This window comes from Sarcophilus harrisii, chromosome 5 (assembly GCF_902635505.1).
Source record: "Sarcophilus harrisii chromosome 5, mSarHar1.11, whole genome shotgun sequence".
Taxonomy (NCBI): domain Eukaryota; kingdom Metazoa; phylum Chordata; class Mammalia; order Dasyuromorphia; family Dasyuridae; genus Sarcophilus; species Sarcophilus harrisii.
Window position 1 is genome coordinate 98,808,900 of NC_045430.1, and position 9,290 is coordinate 98,818,189.

Below are 9,290 nucleotides of genomic sequence, written 5' to 3' on the forward strand. Positions count from 1 at the left end.
TTTTAGGGGAAGTAAGTACAATCAGAAATAATGGGTCATCAGAATATTTCAAAATACCTAGATATTATCTGTATGCATGAAATTATCTATAGCATCTATTAAATCTCTCTATGTATCCCTAAATTGACTTGCTATTTCAATCTCCTGAAATGAAATGAAAAATCTCTACTCTGCATCTGATTTTCATCCACATGGAGGAACTAGAGGTGAATGACCCTTCCATGTCTGAATTTATGATAGGAAAGGGGAAGGCTATATATGTATTGTCTATGTGATTTTAATTTTGAGTGAAGATTTTAATGATAGATAGGTTCCTATGACTTCAGCATCGGGACACAGAGTAAGCACTCAAAAATGAAATGCTTAAAACACAAAGAAATACATTTCAATTATAATGGGAAAAAAAAAAAAACCCAACCCATTTTCTAGAGTTTTGTGGATACAAACAAGTTTAAAAAAAAAAACAAAAACAAAAAAACAGTAGTTCCAGAGGCAGCTTCTATCCTCTGATATTACACCACTCTGATAGAGGTCCTACTGATTTTTTTCTCAAAGTCTCTTCCAGTCCACCCTCCATTCAGCCATCAAACTGATCTTCCTAAAATTTGATTACATCAATAAAAGTTGACTACATCAATTTAATCTATTTAACCAACTGCAGTGGCCTTCTTCAGAACCAAATATAATATCCTGTTTGGTTACTAAAGCCATTTATAAAAACCTAGCTGCTTTCTCCCCTTCCAATCTTCTCACTTTATTTTCTTCCATTTTCTTGTGATCCAATGATACCAATATTCTTACTGTTCCTCACAAAAGACAGTTCCCCCATAAATTACAAGTATTTTCACTGACCCCAATTGCCAGGAATTCTCTTCCTCATCTCTGCCATCTGAATTCCTGGCCTCTTGCAAGTGTCAGCTAAAGTCCCACCTTCTGCAAGAAGTGTTTCCTGGTCCCTCTTAAAAGTAGTACCTTTCTTCTTAGATCCTATCTAATTTAATCTGGATATATTTTGTTTGGACACTATTATTATTTTTTAATTCATGTTTTTATTTTTAAAATACTATTATCAAAAGATATGCAAAGATAGTTTTCAACATTCATCCTTGCAAAACCTTGTGTTCCACACTTTTCTCCTTCCCTTACCTCTTCCTCTAGACAGCAAGCAACCCTAATATATGTTAAAGATGATTTGTACACTATTATACATATATTATCCCTCTGATTAGACTGTGATCTTGAGAGCATGGGCCTTTCTTTGTATCCTCATCACTTAGCAAGTAATTGGAATAAATAAATAATAAATTCTACTTAATTTGCTAAGTCCTACAGACAAATAGTTTTATATATAATGACAAATGACTTAACTTCTTCTAAAGTTGTCTCTAGTTTGCAGGGCAGGTGCTATGTTATGAAATAACAGACCTAGTTTAAAACAAACAGAAAATAAAAAGAATCCATAATGAAGATTAAATATAAAAAAGCAAGAAAAGTATCAAGAGCTAAGCCTCATACTGCAGAGAAAGTGGTTTGTTTTATTTTAGTCAGAGTGTTGAAAGGAAGAAATTAAAGAAAGGCATAAGTAGAGGGAATAATGATAACAGGGGGAAAAAATGGCAAGATCAGTAATCTTATTTTGCTTTTTACTCCTTCAAGGAAAATCATCTTTGGATTGGAATGACTGAAACAAAAAGGCTAATAGGAAGCTTGAAACCTAAGATCAGTAAGGAGATAACGAAGTACCTAGCAGCTTTTGATAAATGTAAGGTCCAAGGAACTATAATATGACCCACAAAGCAGTAGTAGATGAATGAGCCCCAGTTACTGATCTTTAAAGACTATGGAAACAATTCTTCCAAGAATTGTATACTATTTAAAAATTTTTAAATATTCTTAATCATGAAGAGAACTGAAAATCAAAACCATGCAGAAGAAGTTTTACACTTTACTCAGCTAATTGGTAAGGAAGACAAATAATAGTCAAACTGGAGGGAGTTTGAGAAGACAAGCCCACTAATGCATTAAGGTTGGTGGAGTTGTGGATAGGTAGAACCTAAGTGGTTCTACCTATTAGGGAAGCAATTAGAATAGCACAAATAAAGTGACTAAAATGTTCACATTCTTTGACCCTGAGGTTCTACTGCTAGAAATATATCTCAAAGAGGTTAATGATCAAAAGGTTCCATAATAATCATATTTATAAGTAGCTTTTTTGTGAATGAAGATTGGCAACAAGGTAGATTCTAATCAACTGAGAAATGGTTAACAAAACTTGTAGTACACACGAGTGTAATGGAATATTAATATGCTGTCAGAAACAATAAATTAATGAATACAGAGAAAGAAGCATGAATAGACCTGAACTGATGCAAAGGAACAGAAAAAGGACAGCAACAATGTTAATGGTAAAAACAACATCAAAAAACCCCATCAAAACTGAATGTTGGTATAAGGAGAAGGCCCCAGAGGGATAAAAAGACACTCCCCTCCATTTTACAGAAGTAAATAGGGGAGGAATTCCATCTATGGAGGTTTTTTGTTGTTCTTTTTCTGTAAGAATGAAGATATAAGGAAAAAAAAAAATTTAGGTTCTCACCCAGAAATAAAAGATAATAATAAAAATCTATTAAAAAAACAAACAACAAAGACAGGTAGGTACCACACCAAGACCAATATATATTTTTTTAAATGACTGTGAAGAATGGAAGAAAAATGAAATTTCCCACTTTCAAAAGCTGAAAGAGAAGGGAGTCTGCAAAACAAAAGCCAATTAATTCCTTACAAAATTTTAGAATTTTTTTCTTAAGGTAAGGAATGGCCAAGCCACAAATATCTAGAAATAGATAAAGGGACTACAACAAGCCTGCATAGCTTTATACCAGTTACCTCATCTTCCTATCTCCAAATCTGGTAGAGATTAGCAAAATTACCTAGATTTTAGCAAAGAATCAGTTGGAGAGGTGGAGAGATGTGAGACAACAGTAAAGATCAATAAGAATTATAATAGGTGCAATTACTGGACCCAAAGAGTGGCAATTGATGGTTTGATATCATTTTGGAGGATACCCCCTGGAGTGTCCCTGGGAGCTTAAGGCCCCACCAATGGTCACTTAACATTTTTATCAATGACTTGGAAAAAAAAAAAAAAAGCACACTTACCATATATGCAGATAACACAAAGTTAGGGAAGAAAAGTTAAATCTGTATGGCAGAATAAGCAACCAAAAAGGCCACGACAGGACAGAATATTGTGATGATGCTTTTAAATCTAAAAAAAAGCTAAAATGGAATAAATGGGGAAAAAACAAACCCAAAATACATTTAGCTTAAAAACCCAACAACTAAGCCAATTATTTCCACAAGACCACATACCAGTTTATCTGAAAAAAGATCTGGAGGTTTTAAAACTATTAACTGAATACAAATCAACATCCCCAGAAAAAGCTTATACAAAATTAGACTACATTAAGAGAGGCATAATAGGCACCTAGGAGTTGACAATCTTATTATTCTATCCTAGTTAGATCTTATCAATAGTATTACTTTCAGTATTGGGCTTTTGTAGGAAGCTATTGGTAAGGACTTTGCAAATTGATTTTTTAAACACATACAAAGGCTGAGCAAGAAACAGATTTCCTGGGGTCATTTTATACTGTGGTATTGATGAGAAGTATTGTCAAGGACACTAGCATGAAAATAAATGTTGCCAATACTCTAATATCAGTTGCTGAAAATGAGGTAGAAAAATTCTATGAAATCAATAAAACCCTTCAAATTCATTGACATATTCTCTGATTCTTGGTGACTTCATTGCAAAGATAGGGGGAAAGTGAAAAAAAAAAAAAAAAAAGCAAGGCACATATTTGTAAAAAGGTACAAGGATAAAGAATAAATTGAAAAATGATTTAAAAAAAAGAAAGATATTAGAGTCCAAAGGTTTGTAGACTACACAAATGTCTCATTCCCATTAATGAATACTGCTTTGTAGTTGGTGAATGTCTGGTAAGAACATTTTCAGAAAAATGTTATCCTCATTGTGGAACTTGTTAATTACTTGAAGAAATTTGAATGGAGAAAAAAAAGTGTTCCTAACTAGGATGTGGAGTAAAGTTTTTTTCCTCTTATTTTGAAATATATGTTTTTTTCTACTTCATTTGAATCTGTTCTTATTTCTCCAAGGAAAGTTCTATCAATGGTTCCATCAATATATTAAACTGAACCAAAATATTACCCTATTATAGGAATCCAGCTAAATGTTTTCGTGTCAACTAGTGAAAAAAATAATTTCCCCCCTTTTCTAAGTTTGTACTTATTTTTCTAAGTAAATAAAGTTCATTAAGAGCTGTAAGCCAAATCAAAACTTTTAATAGGAAACCCATCAAATGAATCCATAAATTAAATTTTATGTCCAATATCATGTATTTTATGATACATTCATATGTGTGACATTATATAGATACATGTTATAAAGATAGATAGAATGTAAGCTCTATGGGGGACAGAAACTAATTTTTTTTTGTCTTTGTATTCATAGAATTTACCTAGAACAGTTCATAGCACATTAGGAATTTTTAAAAGTATGTCATGATAGAATGAAAGTGCTAAGAGTGGCAACTAATTGTCATATTAAAGTCATTTCCAAAGCTGTGATTAAATATAATTCACTAACCAGTCTTTCAATTCTAATGTGCTTATCAAGTAGGCTTTTCTACCTTAACTCCATATTGCCCATTATGAGTTACTAAATGGCTTTTTGGTACAAATCTGTCTTGTAAAAGTTTCTTTTAGTTCATTTTTTTTTAACCACTCCAAGGATAAACTAAAAATCATATACCTTAAAAACCTAGAATATCCTTGAAGAGCATAAAGTCAAACTCTCCATTCAATCTGAACAGGAGAAGAAACTAGTTCAATATAAAAGTCTAATTATTTTTCTTCTTTGAGAGAGAGAGAGAGAGAGAGAGAGAGAGAGAGAGAGAGAGAGAGAGAGTGAGAGTGTGTGTGTGTGTGAATGCAAATAGGGTTAAGTGACCTGTCCAGGATCATAAAGCTAGTAAACATTAAGTGTCCCCAAGGATGGATTTGAACTCAGGTCCTCCTAACTTCAGAGCCTGTGACTTATTCACTGCTTTATCTTAGCTGCCCCTTATTTTTCCCCAAAAACCAATTGCCAAGTTCTAAAATTTAGTTCTAGTTTACATAACTTACCAAATATCTCATTAAAACAAAATTCAGAAATCTCCCCAATTAATAAAATGGTAAAGTGTGCTAAAAAGAGGCTTCTGCTCCTGTGTCCAAATAAATATGAAAGAAGTTATCTTATTAAAGATAAAAAGTGTTCCATAAAATTTTATTAAATGATTTTCCAAGTAAATTTTAGACTTTTACTGCAGTAAGAGTAGTACTACCCTCTCATTTTGCATAAGGACAATAAGGCCTGGAAATGTAAAGCTGACCTTTTCAAAGTCAACTAAGTTGAAGGCAAAGTCAAAATTTGAACTCATTTCCTGCTTCTATTGCACCGCACTGCAGAAATCTATTATTAAATAAGTCAATTTTGATCTTGGAGATGTCAACACAAAAATAGGAGCCATTAAACCATACATGTTGTGAACAATACATGTTAACCTTATTTATATTTTATTGCATTTTTATTTTGTTAAATATTTCCCAATTACATTTTAAATTTTACATTTTAGTTTGGACTGTACTGAGGAATGCTTTTAAAATGCTAATTGTTTAAAATCTCTGTTTTAGTTGACCAAGTAACATATAAAGACAAATGAAAATAACCTATTAAGAGCATACAATGTATTTTAAGCCAATTTATAGTCCTATTAACCAAGCAACATTCAGAACTACTTATGAAACCATATTGGTCAAACTTGTATTGAGAAATGAAAAAATCAAGGAACGTTTAGAAAAAAGCAAGCTGACTTGTTGCTGCCCTAAGATGTCTAGACTCCTTTACCCACAAAAACCAAAGAAAGCCCTCTATACGTCCCTATGCTGAAGCGCTACATAAAAACACTGTAGAAAACACCTAGGCTTAAAGTTAGATAAAGAAGCAGCCAGTTCTAAGTACCTTCTATCTTGTTAGATAAACCAATCTAATTACAACCAATTTCTGATAATTTCTAGTAATCAATAAAAACAGGTATTTTTCATTCTCTCTTGGGGCTGGAGCAAATAAGATAAGGGGAACAAAAAAAAAATAAATCACTAACCTCACAAGGAAAGTACTTTTGGGAAGTTGTGGGGGAAATCACTTGTTGTGCAGCGTTGTCTTTGTATGGGCACATAATATTTAACACTTTTCTAATTTCCCGTGTACTCAAGAAACTGTAAGTGGCTAGAAGGTAGAGGAAGAAATTAAACTTTTAGTTCTCCTCAAATCCAACCAAAATAAAAATGTTAACCTTCCAATTATGTGTACACACCCGTAGAATTCAGTTCCAGTACTTACTTCCCTAGAAAAGCAACAGTGGGGACCATTAAACTTCCTCATGGTTATCTGATGAGGTAGTAGTGGCAAACAGAGGGATATAAGTATATAAAGACACCTAGGTCTGGAAAAGTCAGTAACAGTAACTAAATATATTTCTCCATTTCCTTCATTATACGCTGAATTCTCCTTTCAATCTAACTTGTTAATTAGATAATAAATTTCGATTGTATTTGGTGGAAAGGGGTTCAGTTTAGTAGGAAAAATAGCCCATATTATATAAAAGTGATAATGTATAATGTCCCTGTATTGGAGTTTAAAAAATAATCCTAGGAACTTTAAAGTTACTCTTCAGCCCTTTCTCTAAGAATCAAAAAAGAGGACAAAGTAAAAGTCCTCTCTCTAGGTCTCTCCTCTCCTCGCGAGTTAACTTCATGGTCACCTTTTCCCAAAAGTCGATTCTAGTCTGGTGCCCCAGTCATTCCAAAAGCCACTCCAGCATCTGTGCTCATGGAGTCCAACAGGCCGTTCCTTCATCTTCCATACTGTACTGGCTGTGCTGTGCCGCGCTGCTAAGACTTGTTCCTCCTCATGGCTTTACCCTGACGTAATTCAAACATGGCAACAGTTCGACTTCAAAAGCAAATCAACAGACCTCCCATACACATAGATCCAAGGAAGCAATGGTAGCCATCTAAAAGAACCTTTTTAAAAGGCAAGTACGGAAACTCAAACATAATCTTAGTCACTGCTAGAGCTCCTGGAGTTATATTTAAACGGAGGACTGGGAAGCTTCCTTCCTCTCTGCCTGAAAGTAAAGCCACACGCCTACTCCTCCATGCACCCAGTATGGCACCTTAGAGTAAGTAGTTTGAACAGCCAAAGTTTCCCCACGAGAGGGTGGGGGAACAAAAAACCTTCCAGAAACTATTCTTCAACTCTTGCAGAACAGCCAGAGCCAGAACCAGAACCCGGTCCCTTCGACCTCCCAGATCTGGATCTTGCACCCAGGAGCATGAGCACATGCAGCCCTCTTTGTTTTCTGTCCAGCCAGGCTCTGCCTACGTGCAGCATCAGAGATGTCGGATTGTTTTCGATGGGGAGTGTGGGGGGTGGGAGGAAGAACGGGGACGCCTAAGAAAGGATACATGCACCTCGTTCCTAGTTGTTCCTCACCCTCCCTCAGAAAGGAAGAAATTTAATCAAAGTTTTGTAACGTCCTTGATTGAAATAGCAGGCAAATTGATAGAAATTCTCGGGCAAAGAAGCTGATAGTTAAGACTTTCACTCTGCTTTTTGTAAACTGGCAAGAAGCCATCCCCAAGAAAAATTGAAATTAAAAAAAAAAAAATCACAATGTCCCGCGAAGAAGGAATCATGTACCAAACACTTAATTACTAAAAGGTTTTTGGCTACTGCAACTAACATTAAAAACTAAAAAATACAAGTGTCGCTTGGGGCACATGTCATGCTAGGTTTTTGGTGGAAAATGAGTCCTTTTTTGGGTTCACTTGAATCTTTAGGACAACTAAACTCCCTTCGTGTCAAAGTCAACTTGGGTTTAAGTTGCCATTTTAAACTGCAGAAAAATAACATCCTAGAAAAACCTCAAGTAATGGAGCCTAAAGAGTCCAGGTCAAAGCTACAAGTGAACAATTTGTAACCAAACAAATACTGAAAGTAAATACTGGAACATGGAACGTTGGGGGATATTCCAAGGAGAATTCGGTTTTGGATTTGGAGCTATTTTTAAACCGCCGCGTGTTCTGTCTCATTGTCGAATCCGCAGCTCTTCAGAGTTTAGCAAATAACGCCACGCCGCGTGCTAACTACTAATCTAAGCAATTAAGAAAAAAAAAAAAGACTAATTTTAAAACCACCGAACACCAATTCTCAAAAGCTAACTAGGTTTTCTGCCTGAAATGCATATAATTTCCATGCATACAAACTAAGACACGTGCTCAAAATCAGGGTGGGGGGAGCCTAAATCTTTAAGCTAAACGACCCCAAGGCGAATCAACAACTCCAGTAACAAGTCAAAACCCTGGGATATTTAGACCTTTCTCAGATCACGCGTTAATTAAATTGAAGAAAACAGGCCTTTTAGTCGACTGGCTTGTTTTATCCAACCAAACACTGCGGCTGGAAAAAGTCATTGTCACCCTCCAAGTGAGTCTGTTAACTCCAATTACTACTTACTTACGTGCACGCTTTACTTTTCTCCTCCAGTCTTTTTAGTTCGCCTTACAACAAAAGCAAGAAATCCAGACCCATAAGACACGTGTATGTCAAAGCACTGGAAGATTTATTATTAAATTAACGCAGCGCTCCCGGCAGACCCAACTCTAAGACAAAACTTCCCGCATGGGAGAGAGTGCCTGGAGCTGGCGGTTTAAGTGGAAAAGAACAATTTCAAGTTCCTAGAGAAACAAACCGTTTTTTCATAAGGGTAAGAGTCACTCACCTCCCTACAGCAACTCTTCACGCTCAGCAACGAGTGCAAGGTGTGCCCTTTAAGCCAACCGGGCCCACGTCTTCCTTCGCTCGCTCCTCCTGGTCTGGAAAATTGTCTCCTGCAATTCAGCAGTTGTTACCTCGAGCCGGGAAGGTGTAGATTTCGATTTCCCTTTGCGCACGCGCTGTTCCCGGGACAAAATTCTCTTGAATCGAACTCATTTGCATGCGAGCTCTTGCGCACACCAGAGTGATCGAGGGTGGAAGCCCGAGCGATCCCGCGCGCCCCCGTAGTCTCTATTGTCCTTTTAAGGGGAGACGCGCCGCGCGGGAAACATGGCGGGCAGGACTAAACCGAGAAGAGGGCGGGGGCTGCTTACTACAGCAGAGA

General features: G+C 35.9%; 1 protein-coding gene across 4 annotated transcripts in view; it reads right to left on the bottom strand.

Annotated features, from left to right (window-relative positions):
* The window catches only part of SINHCAF (SIN3-HDAC complex associated factor), a 30,824-nt gene extending 21,588 nt beyond the window's left edge, over positions 1–9,236 (bottom strand). For 2 of the 4 annotated variants that reach the window (XM_031938127.1, XM_031938130.1), the window contains exon 1: positions 8,910–9,236. The gene's annotated coding sequence lies outside the window, so the exon portion shown is untranslated. The other 2 variants (XM_031938128.1, XM_031938129.1) reach the window with 2 other exon arrangements.
* Between the last annotated feature and the right edge of the window lie 54 nt (positions 9,237–9,290).